Below are 15883 nucleotides of genomic sequence, written 5' to 3'. Positions count from 1 at the left end.
TTGTGTCATGTTCAAAGTTCTAATTACATAAATTGTTCCTATTTAAATAATCTGAAAAAATGCAAGTAGAATATATCAAACATTGACAAATACAAGTTTAAAGTACAAATGTGAGATTTAAGGACTTTCCAAGTTAGATGCATCCCTGCTTGGGTTGGTTCCCAAGCAGATTCCTCCCAGATTCCCCAGGTATCTCATAACATAACAACCTCCATCCAATAAAATATAACAATTTTCTAGCATTGAAAACATTTTATACAAAATAATGATCTCATTGCAATCCTGTCCCCTGGATATTGATTGGATTACAATTAAATCTCCTGTAGTATGGCACTGTGAAATTATGATGGCACAGTGATGTAGACATACTGTCATAAACCTGTATGGCACAGTGACATAGTCATACTGTCATCACTCTGTAAATACTATGCTGTACTATGCTAGTTTAACAGTGATGATACAAGAAAGAAGATACACTGAGGGGAGTCTTACAGAGAAATGGAGAAGAAATGGCCACATAATGCAGATCCTATCTAAGCTTGAGCAATACCAATAGAATTTGGAAAAATTCGGATTTGAATTGATTCAGCTGTAGAATTATCGGTATAGCCAAATCAGCCGAATCCTTGATGTGGTATGCCCTTTAAATCCTCCCCCCAATCCATGCCAAAAGAACAAGAACTTTCCATGTTGTTTAAAGGGAGCCCAGAGACTCCCTTTAAATCAAAGCTGCCCCCCCCCCCGAGGGTGTATTTAAAGAAAGTCTCTGGGCTCCCTTTAAACAATATTAGAACCAGGGGGCATACATTGAAAATGCTGGGGGGAAGAATTAGGACTAATAAAAGGAAACATTTATTCATGCAACACATGATTGGTGTTTGGAATATGCTGCCACAGGAGGTGGTGATGGCCACTAACCTGAATAGCTTTAAAAGGGACTTGGACAGATTTATGGAGGAGAAGTCGATCTATGGTTACCAATCTTAATCCTCCTTGATCTGAGATTGCAAATGCCTTAGCAGACTAGGTGCTCGAGAGCAGCAGCAGCAGCAGCAGCAGCAGCAGCAGAAGGCCATTGTTTTCAGATTCTGCATGTGAGCTCCCAAAGGCATCTGGTGGGCCACTGCGAGTAGCAGAGTGATGTGGTGGCAAACTTTTGGCACTCCAGATGTTATGGACTAAAATCCCCATCAGCCCCTGCCAGCATGGCCAATTGACCATGCTGGCAGGGGCTGATGGGAATTGTAGTCCATAACATCTGGAGTGCCAAAGGTTCGCCACCACAGGGATGCACTCTGGTCTGATCCAGCAGGCTCTTTCTTATGTTCGTATATTCACATGGGCATTAGGCCCAAGGCCTTTAAACCTTTAGGCCTTAGCCCTCAGACCCACCAACCCACCACAACTAGAAGTAAAACAAAAGGCAATTAAATTTTAAAAAGTCAATTAAAAAAATTAAACTCAGTCAAACTTTTCAGCAACTTCTTCTACAGGCAGGTCTCCTCTACTGGGCTGATGGTATCCCACATAGGCAGGTTCTCCAAAAAAACAGAGAGAGGGCAAGTTCAAAAGCCAAATGAATCTCTTGAACTATCATTTTACCTCAGTCCAGAACAGAATGGGCTGGCTAGGAACCAGCACTGTAATTTATACTGTTTGGGACAGTTTGAGGCACTCAAAATCTAGAAGTTTGAAAATATCCTAGGGAATAAAAGCCTTCCTTGATTGGCCAAGGAGCAGTGTTGTCAGATATGCTCACACTTCATTGGTCACAGAAAGCTTTCTCCCCTCTCCTTTCACTTAAGGTGCAAATGCTGTATGGACCTAGCTGGCTGGGAATGAATCTCCAGAGAGTTCTCCCAACACACAGGGCATGCAAAGTGCCACAGTCATCAGGGAAGGAGAGAAGAAGACTGCATCCAGCTTCAGCAACATTGCTGGGTTTTAAGCAGTTCCCTGGACCCCAACAGAAAGGGCAACGAACACCAAGCAGTAGTAAGTAAGTAAGGTGTGTGTGGGGGATTCTCCATTTTGAAAAAAAATTAAGCTGGTTAAAAGGGACTCCAAGTGGCTAGAAGCTGTGGAAGACTCCCTTTAAACTTTAAATGGCCAAAATTCCAATAAGCCGAATGGAGATAGAGATTCGGCATATTGAGTTTTGTAAGTATCTGGCTTGGATTTTTTGTCCTGACTTGTATTCAAGACTGAATAAAGCCCCCAAAAACTTTTTGGGGTTTTTTTTGTATTGATTCGGCTTTACTGAATTGACAAGCCTAGTTGGCATGTTATTCTATTCTCTATGCAGTGGTATTTTACTGCTTGAAGGGTCAGTTAGTTTATATTTTTGTTATTAGACATTTTATGTCTGTACATATACGTGAACATGTCACAGAATATGAATTAAGAAAACTCAAAATAAATAAATAGATGCACTGGTAAAATACATTTAATTTAGGATTTTGTATTATGTTCAAGTGTAGTTTAGCAGGAATGGCAGACCTGGGCTCAAATGTGGCCAACTTTTGTTACAACCGTGTGTGTTCACCTGACCAAGTCATTCTTTCTCCGCCACCTCACTGATCAAGTTTCTGCTTGTAATGAGATTATCAGTAACCTATTTCCAAGGCCAGATTAATCTAGTGAAGGGCCTGTAGTATATATTATAAAGGGATCCTACATTTAAAATCAAATCACATAAATATTAATACAAATTATTTATTTGCATTCAATTTTTTTTCTTTTTCTTTTTCATTTTCATTTCAATTTTTTTTCATTTTCAGCCAGGGAACATGACAAATGTGTAACATTTCAGTAATACTGCTACTTACATGTTAGAATCAATTTCAAATATTAAAGGTAAGAAAACTGCAATTTAAAAGTTACATTTTCTAGATTTAGCATGAGCAAATTTTTTGAGGAAAAAATCATGAACTGAGTCATGTCTCATCAAACTGTTGAAACATCCACCACATCTTTTCATCACTAACCACATCCATACCACTCTCTCACTTCACACCACACTTTTATATTACACTCATCTGTCTAAACATATATTTAACTTATTCAATAAAGTTAAATTTGAACAAAATTATTTGTTTCCTGTTATTAATGTCATGATGTCCATAACGATTACGTACTCTGCACAATCACATTCATAAGTCACAAAATGGCTGTAATTGATAGTCACTGATATCTGACCATGCCCAGCCCAGTCCTGGAGTCACACATCCCTTGTCAAAGGTTTCCCACAGTGGTGCAGGCACACCCTCCTGCAGCATAACAGTGCATGTTGCAGTGACTTGGAAGCATGGCAGATGGCACAAATGACACCTTGCATGTGCACACAACATAGCAAGAAACCAACACATGCCTACCTACACACAGAACCCACAACTAATACCATGCAGCATGCAGCTCCCCTGACATATTCACAACCGCATTGCCAGATTGTGAGAATATGGTGAGATGCAAATTTAATTAGACAACGTGCAAACATTTAGTGTGGGGCCCTTGAAAATGTGGGGTTCCTAGCATATGTTGCTTATGCTACTAGGTTAATCCAGTGTGTCTACCTCACAAAGTTGAAATGTGCTTGGAAACAATAAATATTGTAAAGCAGATTGCAAATTAAAAGAACTATGCAAATGACATTAACAGTTTGATATCTTTGACTGAAAGTCACAGAAGGCCAAATCAAATCCAAATCCATATTATGAAACTGGTTGGATTTTTGTTTTGTTTTGGAGATACTAAGTGAATGAGAAACACATTTCCTAGCGACTTGCCACAATGAAAGAATCAAAGCCTTAATTCATAATTTATTAATTTATAATTAAAGTGGTTAAAGAATGAGAAGTGCTAACAGGTCCTTGGTGACTGATATGCCTGTAAAAGCTGATTTGCTAACCCAGATAATTTATAATTTTTATTAATGCTCTTATTTCAATTTCTAACTATAAAGGTCACCAGACAAAGACATGATCTAGAAGTCAATATGAAATAATTTATTGTTTAACTTTTAACATTTACTTAGCTGATTAGCAGCTACAAATCTGACACACAGCAGGCATAACTGCACTCAAGCAGAGTTTACCAGATTAGTCACTCGCTAACATAATCAGATTAATCAGAGATTTGGAGCACAGTATATAATTCTTGCTACAAGAGAGGATCCTTGATAGGCACATGGTAGCCTAACTTGAAAGAGTGTGTTGAGAACACACCAGCTGATGTGAAAGAGGTCACAAAACATTCATTATTAGTGGGGGTTGGAGTAGAGTTGCCAGATCCAGGAAGAAACCGTCCCTAGGTGTTTTTACCGTCCCTAGGGCAGTGTTTTTACCGTCCCTAGGGCGCTGTTTTTGGGCCATGCAGAAATGGCCATAGATTCTGCTGTTAGTATTTGTATAAGGAAATGACGAAGTCTGCTTCATGTCTTTTGCAGAATCCTACAACAGTATTGGTTTGTTTTTCTGCAAAGGTGAAGGAGGAAATAGCATGTAAATAAAATAAATAGAGCCTTTCTGTTCAGAGAGTTTGATTATGTTGCAGCATTTAGGGGGAAACATTTTGGGTTGCAGCAAAAGGAAGTCATGCTCTGCAGGTGAAGATCCTGCCATTCTTCGAAATGGTCTGTTCGATCCAAGCCCATATTTCACTCTGTGTGGTGAGTGAGGGGGATGGAAGGAGGAAGAGAAAAGAGGGATTTTGCATTCACAAAAAACATAGAATTGCCAAACTACAAACATTTAGGATACACCTAAGATCTTTGCTGCATCACAGCCAACAAATACAGGCTGCTGTTGAAAAATGAAGTTTAGCTAGTGTAACCCCCATGCCCAGAATGGGTTGGCCCAGAATGGGTTGACCCAGTAAGGGGTGGAGACTCAGAGCAGCAAGAGGCTGCAGGAGAGAGCTCTTTGGAGAAGACAAGGGTACCAGACTCAGACCTTGATTTCTATAAGCCCTTAACACCTTGTTAAGGTAATTGCAATATTGTTGGGAACTACTGGGAAGGTAGTTGTTGTTTTTGCTATGTTGTAAATGTTGGAGTTTATTGTTTCAGGGTTTTCTTTTGTGGTTGTAATGGGTGAGAGTTCTCCTGGAGACCTTCATCATGTTGCAACCTGTTCATCAAGCCCTTGGAGTCTTCAGGAGCCAGCCAACTTGCAAAGAAGAATTTGGACTTGGCAATATCAGTAGACTGTAAATAGAAGGACTTGAAATGCAACCTGAACAGGACCTTGAACTGTAACGTTAAATGTTGATGTTTTAAAAGTGTAAATTGTAAAGAAAAGTAAACCATTTTGTTGTTTAAATTTGGTTCTTTGCAACTCCTTCCAAGTACTGCCCCACAAAACCCACAAGCTGAGGTTACACTAGGTAAAGTTAAGTACCAATTGCACCTATATGTTTGACACATTCATATCTGTTTTAATTGGAAAATAGAACTGACCCCATATACATTGACTTAGGATGTCTGATTGTTTCAGTATCTAAAAGTGACACTGGTCCATTCTGTAGAACACAAATAAGACATCCTGGGGACACAAAAACAGTATTCTGGAGAAGAATTCCATACAGCTTTCCCCCCAAGACATCCTTAGGATCCTTTATTTCAGTTCAATAACTCTTTTTTTTGAAAATGCTAAAATGCTAAACTTTTTCCAGAAGTCATTTACAAGCTAACCCTTGTCTGGCCGTGCAGAGCTCAAGAGCTCAAGAGGCATCTTCTTCTTTCCACCTGACCATTAAGATCTCTGGTCAGTTTCCTCCTCAGCTTGCCCCTGACATTTTGTGTGCTGCGGGGAAGAGCTGAATACAACTACTCTTTGGGCTGCAAAGGCGCTTGCAGATCAAACATTCTGAGGTAACCTTCAGCAAGTGGAGGCAGGGAGAATTCCTTCAACAGCACCCAAAATGTTGAGTGTGAACTGAGGAGAAAACTGACCAGAGAGCTTAATGGTCAGGCTGGAAAAAGCCTCTTTCCCCCTCTGATCCCTGTGCTGCCTGGAAAAAAACATGAGAGGTGGTTTTTTAAAAGGTGTCCCAGGACATCATATTTGTGCTGTCTGGAATTTAAAAGAAGAAGTTGCCTCTTTTAAAAACGTCCTTTGGATGCCTTATTTGTGCTGTGCAGAATTGACAAATGTTTATATGTGTGAAGTGTCATCAGGGTGCAACTGACTTCTGGCAACCCCTTCTGGAGTTTTCAAGACAAGAGACTAACAGAGGAGATTTGCTATTGCCTTCCTCTGAATAGCAACTGTCAGGCCCCCAGAGACACCCTCACTATTTTCCTTATTTAAACCTCAGTTGTACCCTTAGCTAGAATGAGTTTAGTTGCTTTTTGTACAGTATTCTGTGGGAGGGAACCTTAGTTAGACCCTGTCTCTTTAAGAAGCCCCTGTCTCTTTAAGAAGCCCTCAAGAGGCAAGAGCACTATAGCATTCTTATTAGTTAGCAGTTCCTGTTTTACAGTCTGTTTAGTTCAGGTGTCTGGGGAAGACTAGAGACAGCAATATCTCAGATGTTTAAGGTGTTAAAGATCCATGGTATTTGAGTAATCAAGTTTTGACAGAATTGCAAGGAAACAGACTCCAAATAGAGGACACTGGGAGATCTCAGAAGTGGCAAAGCAGCGCAGACTTCCTTAGAAGCAGTTGAGGAAAAGTTGGTGTCTGCAAGTTGTTCAAACCATCTCCAATCGTTTCCAGCATTGCAAATATTCTTTATTTAGTTAGACTTCATGGAAGGAGTCAGAATTCTAAACTTTCAATATTATTAAACCATTTTTGAACTGTTACTCATTTGTCTATGGGTCTTACACTCTGTACTGGCCAAGTGCAAGGGACCTGATTTTAGTTTCCTTGGGGAACAGAACATCAATCCTAGTATTCCCTGGTAGTCTCCCATCCAAATACTAACCAAGTCTGACCCAGATTGACATTAAAATCAGGGTCAGATAGATTGTCTGAGTGCAGAAAAAGTATATTTAAAGCTGGGAATTCTTCATCCCTCTCTCTCCCCCCCCCCCACTCCTGAATTCTTGAAAGTGGCTTACTTGTACTTCAACAAACCAAGTGACCATTTTTGCATTTCAGCAGAGTGACAACATGTATATTTTTCCTAGCTGTACTTAACTCTTTTAGAAACGTTCCTGTGATGTACATATGTGTGTATGCCTTTAAATGAGCCCTCACAAGCTGTTTTCCATTTTTCCTATCAAGGTCTCTATGGGAGGGGCCTCAGTTCTTGTTCTTTGAGTATAGGTTTTAATTCCAAGTGCCTATGAAGTAATAAAGAGGCCTGTTGCTGAAGCTGCCAGAGTCTCCTGAGTGTTATCTGGATAGGTAAGCTTACTCCTACACACTAGACTCCAGAGGACACCACATTTCCTTTTGCAGGAATGTTTTCTGGTAGCATTAACTTCAGCAAAACTATAATTCCTATTGGCAGTCTGGGATGGCGAAAAACTAAAGCAATTTAAAAGAGAATCTTCCATAAAAAAAAAAAGGCTCACAATCTCATCAAAATAAAGCCTGGAAGAACAAAAAAGAAAAGACAAAATTTTAAAGGTGGTAGTTGGAGTGTATCTGTTTCTGGGGAACTAGGCAAGAGAGGCTGTCAGAAACCTTAGGATTAAAATTCCTTATGAATTCAAAGGTCCCAGTTGAATCCTAGCTGCCAGTGAAGCTTGGACAATTTTCAAAGGCAGATACACAGACTACATCACAGTAATCTGAACTGGATGTGATCAGAGCATGGTTTACTATGACCAGATCACTGTCTTCAGGGAATAGCCATAGCTGGTATATTGCCTAAAGTTGACAAAAGACGCCATGTGCCACTGAGAAGACCTGGGATTCCAAACGTAAGCCAGGATCCAGCAGCATCCCCAGGCTACAAACTGCTCCTTTGGGGGAAGTACAACCCCCACAGGATGACTCCACAATCCTCAAGCCATTGACCTACAGCCCCTCCATCTTGTCAAGATTGAGAATCCATTTATTGTCCATTACCCAACCTTTTAACTTCTCTGCCTTAGATCCAATTTCTGGGACATTCAGAATCCTGGCATGGGCATATAAATTCTAGCATAGTGGCATCTCTCACAGTTGGATTGTAGAATTTCCCTGGTAGGCTTCTTTAGGCAGGCAAAAATAAATATAAATGAAAATAAACTTTCAACATTTTAATAAAACCACAAAATTACCCTGCCATCTCTTCACAATTTCCCCCTAATTTCAGTATTTCGGTTTCTGATTACATTGATAGTACCGGTATGCATTTTTAATTGGATTTGAATTTTACATAATTACATTTCTCCTTGTACATCCGGCATTTCATGGTCCTGTTTCATGCTACATAAAATAACAGCATAGCAAGGTCCCACTCATTGCATCTGAAGAAATGGGCTCAAGTCCACGAAAGCTTATGTTGGGACGAGGTTTTGTTAGCCTTCAAGGTGCCACAGGATTCCCATTAGTTTTTGCTGCCTCAGCTTAACACAGCTCTTCTCTGAATCTGATATTTAGGAATATTCATAGCATTAATAATGGGTACAGTAACATCTACATTATTTCTTTCATCTCTCAAATCTGAATTCCAAAAGATCCATATTTTTGAAATGACAGGCAAAAAATAATCACCATGTGTTTGACGAAGATGCTTGATACTGGAAAGAGGCCAAACTTCCACTCTGAAAGAGGTTCCAAGCTTGGCAAAAAGGAAGGAAGGAAGGAAGAAAGAAAGAAAAACCCCATTACATTAAAATGTATGTCAGCCACGATGGCTTTTGCAACATATAATACCAGTGAGGTGCTTCACATTCTACCACAAAGTTTATAACTAAGGACTACAGTTTATGAATAAAGGAACAGTTGCCCAATATTGTATATGGTATGATATCAGCACGGCAGTGTTGGATTTGACAAGAAAATAAGCATAGCAGACACGTGGTCGGAGGCAATGGACGATTTCCACATGACCAAAGCCTCTGTGCAAGCATAAAAGCGTCTTATGCTACATTACCCTTATTTGAACTTCCACTTGTGCAAGACACTGTGTAAATAATAATCAAGATTAACAAGTATTGTAATATATCTGACATTATTGTTTGTGCAAGTGTAATAGCACTAAATGTGCTTAGATTTCTGTTTGTGCATTGCTGGATCTAACCCTATAATTCTCAGAATGGTAGTTCAATTGAACTTAAAGGATCTGCTCCATAAATAGATGCAAGGACTGTGACTTTGAGAGGGGGTGGTTTGTCTAATCCTTAAAAGGGCAGATTAGATATCTGTATATTTTACAAGTAGCCTTTCTGTTGCCTGTTTTTTCTGCTCCCCTTTTAAGAAGTAATAAAGGCAGGCTTCTGCTGATGCAGGTGAGATGCAACAGGCCTGTTCATTATAGCTCCCCTGAGATATTTGCAAGGCTTGGGGAGGTAAAGGTTCCCCAAGTCAACACTCTAACTTCTGTTCCATTGTTGAACCAGATTGGCAAATCCAGGACCAAAGTTTCCTCTTTTTTTGCCTTACATTACTGGTTCTTGGTCCATGTGGACAGGAGCTGTACTTTTCTAATAAGTGATTTCTGTAAAGTATGCTTGGGGGAGGGGTGTCTTTTGCTTGGAATAAAAAATCCCCTCCTCTAATTGCTGTTTTTAAAATAAAGAAGGAGATTCTTGATCTGTATAGAATGTAATAAACTGAGCATGTAACCCTCCAGATAACCTTGTTTTATATTTAATCAGAATCCCCTGCTAATGCTATCTATTTGCAAACAAATGTGTCTTTACCTTGTGCTGACAGTCAGGGAGGGGAGCTGGGCGGGGGAGGGGGAACAGCTTTGTGAGAGAACGGCTTGCCTGTCTCCTGCTTCAGCTGATGGAATTATTGTTTATTTTTTTAATTTTCAGAGGTAGGTTGATGACAGCTGAAGAAGACTGTATTTGCTGAACAGCGGCATGATGGTAGAGAGGAGCGGGGTTCCTGAGGGAGATCTAATGGTGCCTCTCCTTCCTGCACAGAGATAAAGACTTATAATAAGCGTGTATGTTCACCATCTGGCTCTGTGCATGTGGTCCTTATGGAGGCGAGAGCAGCACAATCTGTAAATGATCAGGAGCCATCGCACTCTCTCCAGAGAATCCACGATGCAATCAAGGTGACAGATGGCATGGCCACTGCTGTGGCCTCATGGAGAAGATCAAAATCACCTTCAATAAACTCTGACTGAAATGGGCATGAGCACCTCAAAAAAAAGTCAGTTTGTCAGTCAAACTGCGACAGCAAGCTGCGTGGGGGGGAGGGGAGGGAGAGAGGGAACGTAACGGCCAGTTCTCTGTTTTCAATCGTTTCCGTCTGACTGAGCCTGAACTATGATCTTTCTCAAATTGTCCTTTCTGTTTAGCTGAAGCAGGCCAGCAAATTGCCAGATTCATCGCTTTATTGAAGGAAATTGAAAACATGATGTCCTCAATTCAACGGACAAACAGCTGGCAGGTGTTTTGGACACCCAAATGCAGAAAACAGACCTGTCATCTTTAGGATAAGTTCAGCCGACTTGATAGAGTTTAAAGTGGAGATCGATAATATGATTCTAATTTATGCAGGAAGGGGAAAGCGTTCAGCTGGTCGTGTTTATATGGCTGGAAGTGAACACTGTATTGTGGTCTGAATGCTTTTTCCTCCATGTAAGTCATCCACTGCTAATCAAAATAATCTTTATGTTCACTTTGGGTTAGTGTCTTTATAAACTATGCATTTTAGGAATTAATAGGGTCAGACCTATAGCTTGATATGAGATTCTGAGAATGCTGTAGCTACACTGATTTTAGAGTTGCACTCAGTACCTGGTGGAAGCTGGCCAGATCCTGACTAATCCTGCAAATTTGCCAGGGAGTATTGGACTAGGCAATAACTGAAAACTATCCATTTGTATTTACATCCATAGATGCACCTTCCATTTAATAGTTCCTCTTTAATTGCTATAAGATGAGCCAATGATAAGCTTTTTCTGTCCTTCTGGAGTGGCATGCATTAGCAAACAGAGAATGGGGAGGGAACACAGCCAAAACCCCAACAAGCTTTTGTTTTTAAGAACTGTGCTTTCATTTCAATGGGACTCCTACATGAGAGTTTCCTTCTGAATTGTCCACCTCTGTGGGGCTAACAGACATTTCAGAAAGAAATATATAGATTGTGAAGATAATAAAGGAAGGAAATATAAACAGACCTTCAGCACTGCTGCTTCAGTCAAATTAGGGGCACTCTCAGTTGCTTTCAAGCAGAAACAAAAAAAGTCAAGATCCGCTCATGATTCTCTAATATAATATGTAGTTTGGCCCATAGATACACATCCAGTGAATTTCCAAGTTTGTTTGTTTCTTTACATCCTCAACAGGAAACCCAAACTGGCTCACAGCATCTTCCTGTTCTCCATTTTATCCCCACCTCAACCCTCAGCTTAGGCTGAGAATATGTGCTGACCCAAGATTTTCCAGAGAGCTTGCATGTCAGAGTGGATATTCAGATCCTAGTCTGGATCTCGCAGATCCTAGTCTGACACTCCTAGCACTACACCATGCTCAGCAAGGTGAGAGGTTAGACTATTGTAAGCCTTTTTGAGTCCCCATTGTGGGAGAAAAAGTCAGAGATAATGCTTAAGATCAAAATAATAAATAGCAAAAGATGAGGCTCTGTGAGGCCTAGATCCAAATCCTCTTTCTGTCGTGGGAGCTCTGTGGGTGACCCAGGGCCAATTTCATAACCTCCCACACAGATTTAGCATAAATGGCAGAATGTTGTAAACTGCTTTGCTTCCCCACTGGGGAGAAAAGTAGTATAAATATTTAAATAAATATTGTTTACATGCAGACCATTAACCAATGCTAGTCCTTCAGGCTGCAATCCTAAACACGCTTATCAGGGAGTGAGTCCTATTGACCTCAGTGGAACTTACTTCTGTATGTACTGGTTTAGGATTGCTCTCTCAGCTGTCTATTGGTAGTCTGGATTGCAGGAACCAGCAATCTGTTTGTTCAATAAATTATGTCAGTATGAGATGCTGTCATACCATATTCTACATCCTTTATAGAAAATGAAGATTCTCTGCAAAACTGATGACCTCTGGTGCAAATATGCCTGTGAACCTTCCTGTTTCTGATTTCCAGTTTGTTTTCCTGGAGCTTTCAGGCAGGAAATAAAGTTGTGCAGTGATATGCAGCAGATGAGGTTCTCCAGTTGACCTTTGTTACTTTGCTTTCAGTCAAACCATTGATCTGTTTAGTTCCCTACTGTTTACTTTGACTGGCAGTGGCTCTCCAACGAAAGATCTTTCTCAACCCCTGCTACCTTTAAACAGAGATGGTGAAAATTGAACCTGGGACCTACTTAATGCAGTGCTTCTGCTATTCCACCAAACTTTCCCACAACACCCACTCTCCTTACTAATGAATGCAACTATCTTAGGTAAAGAATACAAATTTGCATATAAAATGCATCTTATTCTCATCAGCTGCACAGGCAACAAGGGAAGGAGACTTGTGAAACCTACACAGGCCAAGGTGGAGCATGGGAGACTAGCAGAGAACCACATGCTTTCAGACTCACAGCTGCACATTCCTGGGGCTCCAAAATGGCATTACAGGCCAGAGGGAGGTGCCTGCTTCCTGACTTCTGTCCATGTCACTTGGATTGAAGACACCAGCATGGGCACAGGCACAGATATTTAAACTCTCCTGCCCAAACGTTTGCATCTTCTTGCTTGAATAATACATTCCACAGAACTTCAGCACCAACTAAGTTTCAGCAAGAAAGGCAGAATATGAATAAATAAATAATTATTTGAAAAGGCAGGCCTGGATGGTAGTGGAGAACCATACAAACAAATGATGCATCTCTCTGAGCACTGGGAACTGTCCATTTTCTACTGGTAGTTATATCAAAATAGAAGTGTGAAATCCACTGGGAACTTTGTGCATGCAAGTTCCAGAATTGAAGGGAACTGTATAGTTCCCAGACATTTCAAATAGGGCTTGTATGAGAGAATTTCCTGGTCAAGGTGGCAAAAGAAGGAAACAGAAAAGAGATTAAAGGAGCTGCATAGCACAGGGGAATAAAAGGGTAGCGTCTTTGGTTGACAAAGCTTTTTTTTGCACGTCAACCAGATGGCTGTTTCAGTTTGTCTGGACTGTGAACTAGGCAATATGGCAAAATTAAGAGAAAAACAGCAGCAACCTTTGTCTTTCGATCCTTCCCAGATCCCCAGTTCTGATGAAAGCTAGATGTGAAAAAAAATATACTTGATTCTTCGCTAACTGGGGCAAGAAGTTTGAACCTGTTTGTGACAATGATTATTAAATGGCCTCTCGCTTGTAACTAGTACAAATATTAAAGAATCAAAGTAATAAAAAGAGGAATGGCAAAGAGTAGCAACAAGAATTCAAGGGAAGGCATCAGGGTAGCTTGTGCCATTGAGATACAAATAGGCAAATATTTTCTAAAGGACTCCATATTGTTGAGGCTTACTTGTTGTGGAAGCAAAATTACAGAACATTTATGTCCAGTGATGGGCTGCTTCCGAGCACCCAGGAGTTTTCCTTACCCCATTGTCTTTTCCAGACAGTGGTCCAAGGACTGCAGGATACTCTGCAACTGGCAACCCCACCCCTGGACTTACCAACAACACAAGGGCCTCTTGGGAGCCAACAGAAGCTGCAGGGAGCTGGTTGGAGCTTGCTGGGCAGCACTCTCTTACTCCCTCATGCTTTGCACACTTCCCCCACCCTCCTCCCTGTTGCTGGCTCCTTCTCGCTTCTCTAAATGCTTGTATTGATACATAAATAACAAGCAGTGTCTCTTTCTGGCTTGACCCCATTTCCCTTGCTCTGCATCTGCCATCCCCATTTGGCATTTAAAAAACTTTCTTTCAGACAAGCTTTTATTTTAAAAACAAACCTCTCTCATGCAGCAGTGAGAATGAGAGAGAGAGAGGGAGAGAGAAGGGACAGGAAGAGGAAGAGAATATTGGTGAGATCTGTGCCTTTAAGGCTGTTGATGGGCATTGTTAAGAGACGAAGCAAAAGGATAAACTTGTTGAGACTTTAGCAAGCAGCTGTTGAGCAGCCTCTGGGGTGTTTCCTTGCATATAACCAGAGAAACTGAGGAAAACCCTCTGCAAGCCCACAGTGAAAAGAAGAATTGCGAGGTAAGTGTTTTCTGCATATTTGGCCAGTGTCATTTAGACACAATTTTGAAACAATGCATTTGCACAAAGCATGGGTGGGGAGGGTCCAAGGGGGGTGGGGTGAATGATTTAATTTGCACCAGAGACCCAAAATCCTGGTTAAATCACTGCTCATTCCCAAGCTGCATTACTTTTGTTGCACTTTCAGTCTCTAATTCTGAATAACAGTGTGCATTTTATTTAACATCCTATCCCAAACCTGCAGTCTGCTTGGCTGGATTCATCCTAGGATGTCAAGACACAAGGGTTAACGTTACTGATTCCTTCTGCAGTTTTCTTTCCTGCCTTTTGTGTAGCAGGCCATTTAGAAATTGTGCCAACAAAATTACTCAGTTATCATATTTCATAGACTACTTTGTGTCACACCTGGTTTGAATATAAATATTATAGAAGACACATATAACAGTAAATCCATTTGCAGTTACAAACTTTGCCAAAACCTGTGAAAAACAACAATAAGAGTCTTTGCATTAGTATAAAATATTAGTAGATGCAGTTGCCATTATGCAGTGTAAAATAATGAGGTATAAATAACTCAGCTAAGTGAAGTTGGTATACTATTTCACACTCAGTATAAAAATCCAATAATGCTAAGGGTAGGTAGTTTGAGATTCTCTAATCTATACTGTAGCTTGATTCAATATTATGAAAAAGGACCCAAAATTGGATAACAACTGGAGTGGTATTCAGTGTGTTTATCTAGTTCAACAAGTTTTTTTTAACTAGGCCCAAATGTTCACTCTGGTGGTTCTCACATTTTTCTGGACTGCTACCCCTTTGGCTCCCAGGCCACATCCCAAGTGCCCCCCACCCACAAACACACACCTCTTTCATTGTACTAGGTTTCCTGACAATTCAAAACAACAGTGTGGAGAATGCTGCTTTAACATTAAAAAATATCTTGCCTTGGAAAACAACAGTGACCAGGGCTCTTTGCCTTGACTCCCCCACTCCTGGCTCCACCATGCTGCTTTTCCTTTAAAAATACATCTTGCATTGCAAAGCAGCCAGCCAGCCAGCCCACCCTGTCCCTGCAGCCACTCTCAGATTGGCTGTCCTCTCCTTCAACCATACACAGACAGACCCATTTGTGCCCCACCCCCGCCCCAGGCTACACAGTGAGAAGAGTGCTACTTTTTAAAATTGCCTTGTGAAGCAGTGGTGAAGGGGCTCTTTGTATTGGCTCCCCTCCCTCTCCCTCTCTTCCCAGGGGTACACAGTGAGGAGAGTGCTATTGCCTTGCCTTTTCAAAAATACACATCTTGCTTGCAAAGCAGTTTTGACAGAGATCTCTGCTTTAACTCTCCCACCAGGCCTCAGATGCATGGGGGGAGGAAATGGTGCCTGTGGCAACAAGTACTCCGGGCACCCCCTGCACCTGTGCCCTTTATGCCCCGGCATCCCACTGACCTTATCCGGTGGGAGTCTGCTGTGGGCCGTCCCTTGACCCAGCCCCTCCATGCTGCTCCTTCGGCCAGTAGAGGCTCCGGCGGCTGAAGGAGCACCCTGTTGGGGCCAGGCCGAGGGGAGGGATGTGGGGGGCAATTCTCTGCCCTTACGTGACCTGCTGGTGTGCGCTCGAGGAACATGTGACATCACATGTCCACGTGAGCACTCTGCCTCTGCCAGG

General features: G+C 41.3%; 1 long non-coding RNA gene across 1 annotated transcript; it reads left to right on the top strand.

Annotated features, from left to right (window-relative positions):
- Positions 1-1819: 1819 nt before the first annotated feature.
- On the top strand, positions 1820-12226 carry LOC125438782. Its single transcript, XR_007245404.1, has 4 exons — positions 1820-1995; positions 2781-2856; positions 7230-7352; positions 9923-12226. It is a non-coding gene; the product is annotated as an uncharacterized LOC125438782 (long non-coding RNA).
- Positions 12227-15883: the final 3657 nt, after the last annotated feature.

Source organism: Sphaerodactylus townsendi, linkage group LG09, assembly GCF_021028975.2.
Source record: "Sphaerodactylus townsendi isolate TG3544 linkage group LG09, MPM_Stown_v2.3, whole genome shotgun sequence".
In the NCBI taxonomy this organism is placed as follows: domain Eukaryota; kingdom Metazoa; phylum Chordata; class Lepidosauria; order Squamata; family Sphaerodactylidae; genus Sphaerodactylus; species Sphaerodactylus townsendi.
The sequence above is the reverse complement of the archived record's forward strand: the minus strand, read 5'-3'. Positions and strand labels throughout refer to the sequence as shown.